The sequence below is a fragment of the Hakea prostrata genome, unplaced genomic scaffold (assembly GCF_041222555.1).
Source record: "Hakea prostrata isolate BN-2017 unplaced genomic scaffold, UWA_Hpros_2 contig_12, whole genome shotgun sequence".
Lineage (NCBI taxonomy): Eukaryota > Viridiplantae > Streptophyta > Magnoliopsida > Proteales > Proteaceae > Hakea > Hakea prostrata.
This window is the reverse complement of record NW_028291131.1, coordinates 201,534-206,134: the sequence shown is the minus strand read 5'-3', so window position 1 is coordinate 206,134 and position 4,601 is coordinate 201,534.

The window sequence follows — 4,601 nt, the reverse complement described above, 5'->3', positions numbered from 1 at the left end:
CATCTTTTCTCGGGGAAGAAGTAAAACATAATCAACTTGACTTAAGGACAGCTTTTTTGGTGATTTATGCTTCTTGACTAGTGTGAATAAGATGAGGCATGGACTCTCTTTGAGTTGCCTCTATTCCTTGCTCTCATTGTCTCTCTTTTCTTTCTCTCTCTTCTCATTGTCTTCTTCTTCCTTCTCTCACACTCTCACATGATGCATTGGTTGTTTCAGAAATTGAAGGATGCTAAGGGGTATTAATAATGGTTTTATCACCCTGGTCCCCAAATTTGACAGTATCTAGACCCGTTTACATGTCTAACTTCTTCTGCGAAGTTCTGTCTAGGATTATTGTATCCAGATTGTCTGATATACTTCCTAAGTTGATCTTAGAAGAGTAGGATACCTTTTAGAAAGGGAAGATACTTTCAAATAATAATAATGTTGTTGCTTTTGGGTTGACTAATTCAATGTAGGATGTGGTGAGGGGTGGAGGGATTCTTGATTTCATGAAATGCTAAGCAATTCGGGTTCTCTCCTATGTGGATAAATCGAATCTAGGAGATTCTAGTATCATCTAGAATCTCTATTCCTGTGAATGGTGGACCTACGGGCTTCTTTGGAGTAGAAAGAGGCTTTAGACAAGGCACCCTAATCTCACCAATCTTATTCATATTAGCAGAAGGAGTGGTCAACGGAGATCTTAAAGCTTTGATCAGTAAGAATCACTTGAAGCCTCTTCAAGGGCCGTGAGGAGCAGTGTTATGAAGTCATTTACTTTCTGTGGATGGCATCTTCATTTTTTTAAATGCATTCATTATCATACACAAGAAATTTGAACTTGTTTCTTCAAATGTACCATCAGCTTTCTAGTCCGCAAGTAAACGTTGATAAAAGCAATATTTCTTAGGAAATAAGGATGAAAGGGTATTGATTACTTTTTTTGTTCAAAGGAGTTATTTATAAAAGACTCTCCAGAGAAATTGTGGAGGCATCAAAGGATTAGTGTACAAGAAAGAGTCAAGGGAAGGGGATCCCAATCCATGGCAGAGAGATGGAATTTGAAGCTCCCCTACTCCTCCGGGAAGTCATGGTTGGTGAGTCCCCCACCCTTCTCCTTTTATTGATGGCTGTAGTACATTACCCATCACCTTGGATTGCTTGAGTGAGTAAACCTTCTTTATCCTTTGCGATACCAGAGATGTCTCTTGATAAAGATGTACTTCTTCAGCGCTACATGGACTCTCGAGTGGCCGCTAGGAGGGAAGGTGAGAAGGCAAAAGACTCTCGTGCCGGTTCATCCACTCCAGTCTCAAGGCTCCCAAGTCCCATTGCTAGGCCTCCTCCTGACTCAGAACTCAAGACATTGGAGGAAATTGCTCGAGAAGTTGAGGAGGAGGCAGTTGGGGCTGCTGGATGACAGAACGAGGCCCCCACTGAGGTATTCCAAGAAGTCAGTTTACAAAGGACTTCTTAGCGTGATGATGCAGCGGCTTTAGAAAGTCGTAAGCGCACTCGTTCTCCTCCTACTGATAAAGGAAAAGCGAAGGTAACCCGGATTGAGGGGCCCAAGGCGTTGACTACTCAATCCAAGAGTTCCAAAGGTCTACCACCTCTCACCCCAAGGAAGTCACTTCCCGGGGTGATTATAGGTGCAAAGACCACTGGAGATGCCACTACTGTGGTATTAAGGGTGAGTTCAAAGACCCAAGTCCTTGCTCCCCAAAGCGTTATGATTGTCATTCCCCCACTAATAACCACCGCAGCAACAATAGCAACAGCTACAGCAGCTTCAATACCAACCATAGCAGCAGCGAGGGAAGTGGTGGCCTCCTTCAATGCTATGCTGAATCCTTCCCTGCTGCCTCCAAAATGGACTCCCCAGGGGGAACTCTTCGAAGGAGACAAAGTTTAGGAAGATGTCATCAAGTCCAAACAGTGGATCGAGCACACTATTCCCCCCCCCCCTAAGACAAAGAAGTCTGCGACAAACTGTCCCATTCAGGACTTCATTCCTAGTTGGCTCAATAAGCTCAGAATCTCCTTCCTTCTTCTACGAAAGTTTTTTTTTTTTTTTTTTTTTTTCATCTCCCCTCATTTCTCTTTGCCGATTCGCCTGTTGCTCTTTGTAACAGTTTCTTGTGTACACCTCTATTAGCTTGGTGGAGTCGCATATGAGAAGATGTAGAAAAATGGCCAATGAGAATTCCAGGGCCACACTGAAGCTAGGACTTCAAATTGATAAGAATAATACCCTTCAAGCCAAATATGATGACACGTGCAAGGAGATGGATAGAGCCAAGAGAGAATTAGAGGAAACAAAGAAGAGGTTGAGCAAAGTCTGCTCCAACTGTGAGTATTTTAGGAAGGAGAGGGATGACCAAAAGGATGGAGGATGAAGCAAGGAAGAGAGAGGATGAAGCTGTGACGGCCAAGGCGGCTGCGGTCCAAAATATAGACAGAATGGAAGCTAAATTGGCCAAGTTGCGAGCTGATAAGAAGATATCAAAGGCCACAGTAGCAAAGCTTCAAGTGAAGAACCACGAACTCTCTGCCTCTTGCTCAAAGATGGGCTCCGAGAAAGAACAGCTAGTCCTGAACTTACAGTCATCTTGCGAAAAGATACAACAATTGAGTGAGCGCAACTCTTCTTGTGTAGAGGATATCATAAAGGAATTCAAGGCTTTCGAGTGGTACAAACTAGAAATTGTAGAGGCGGCTCTTCCAGGCTTTGAGCTTGGTCTCGATGCAGCCTTCGCCTTAATGGTGAAAAGATTGCCAGAAGAGACCTTGGAAAAAGTCTGCAAAGATTCTCTTTTTGGAGCCGGCAGCTATTAGAGGTTAAAGATTCCTATGTTCAGCTGGATGCAATTGTCAACTCCAAGAACTCCCCATCCAAGGAGACCTCGGTAGATTCTAAAGAGGGTCTTCCTCCTTCCAAAGGAGACCCCAGTCAGGCTTCTCTTCCACAAGCTGGCCCTGACGGCTCTATTGTCGTAGCTACCGAAGATGAAGCTGATGCTGCTAATAAATGATGAATCCTTTATATGTTTCTTGTGCCCCTAAGGCCTTCTTTATACTTTGGGTTTATCAATAATGAAAAAAATTTTGATTCACATTCCTTGACTCATCTCTTAATGGCTTTTGAATGCATAATAAATTCACATTGCATTGCATACAAAATACCACTAAGTGTAGGGTCGGAAACATTTGATTGTCAAGATAATAAAACTTTTTCTAGAAAAACTACTAAGTGTTGGTTCTCATGTAAGGTTTCTAACGTAGAAGTTCCCCGATAAGTTCATACACTTGGTTTGAGAAATGACCAAAGAAGAAACTAAGTACTTAGCAGCTTATGTAAGTTAGCAATTCTTACTGGTTTAGCTACACATCTCCTTCACTAGTAGAACTTCTTCATGTGCATAGCATTCCATGCATGAGCAAGTTCTCTGTCAACCCCTATGTCCTTGAGCTTGTAAGTTCCTGGCTAGAACTCTTGGACCACAAGGTAAGGGCCTTCTCATCTAGGAGATAGTTTATTCCTTTGCCTTGGGGCCGAAACATCAGCTAGTCGGGGGACTAAGTCCCCTTGCCGAAAAGGTCTTAACTTCGACTTTGGAATTGTAGTATTTGGCTACTTTCTTCTGATAAGCCACATTTCGGTAAAAAGCCACTTCTCGGACTTCATCGATGAACTCCAAATTTGCCTAGAGCCCTTCTTCATTTGTTTTGCAAATATTTTTGTTAAACTATCCTGCAGGTACTGAAGATTATGAATGCCAGTACTATGAAGCACAAGCGGACGACGCATACTACTCCCAAGGTGTTGGCTACGGTGACTATGAAAGTGAAGAATTCTTGAGTGAAGACATATCGCGTCAGGATTAGCCGTACTCATGTGCTAATTACGCATTATCTGGATTCTGAGATTTTTACTTTTAGAAGTTGTATTTATAAGTTAAAAGAGACCTTAGTTTAGTTTTGGTTACTTCTTTTCTATTCCTCTTATTTTTGGAATCGGTTATAATCTTTCTTTTGACTTTCGAATCTACTTTCCACTGTGTATTGTGGAGTCATTTTTCACGACACTCTACATTTGATTTATTATATTGGTATCATTTTTCGCACTCTGATTATATTGTTATTCTTTGAATCTTATCTTGATCTCTCTGTTAATGTAATATAACATTGATTTAGTCTTGTTATTGATTATGTTATTGTATATGTGGGAGGTTGGTTTCCTCGATAGTGATCTTCAAGGCTGTGGATCACACATTCGGGTATGCCAGATAGGGTACCGGCTGAGTGGATGTAACAGATTTGGTCGAGTTAGATTAATAGATTTAGACCACCACCAGCATCGGGTGTGGATAAATATAAGAAAGACTCGATCAACCTGACCCATTAACAACCCTAAAAGTAGATGACCAAACAAATAACGGAAAGGAAAGGAAAGGAAAATTGAATTATAGAAAAGTAGAAGAGGGATTCTGTGTGGAATAGAAAATGGGTAACCCTTCGGAACTTTTAAGTGGAATAGAAAATGGGTAACCCTTCGGAACTTTTAAAGATAACACCATGAAGTCTAACCCTAAAACGAGTCCTGATTTTTTACC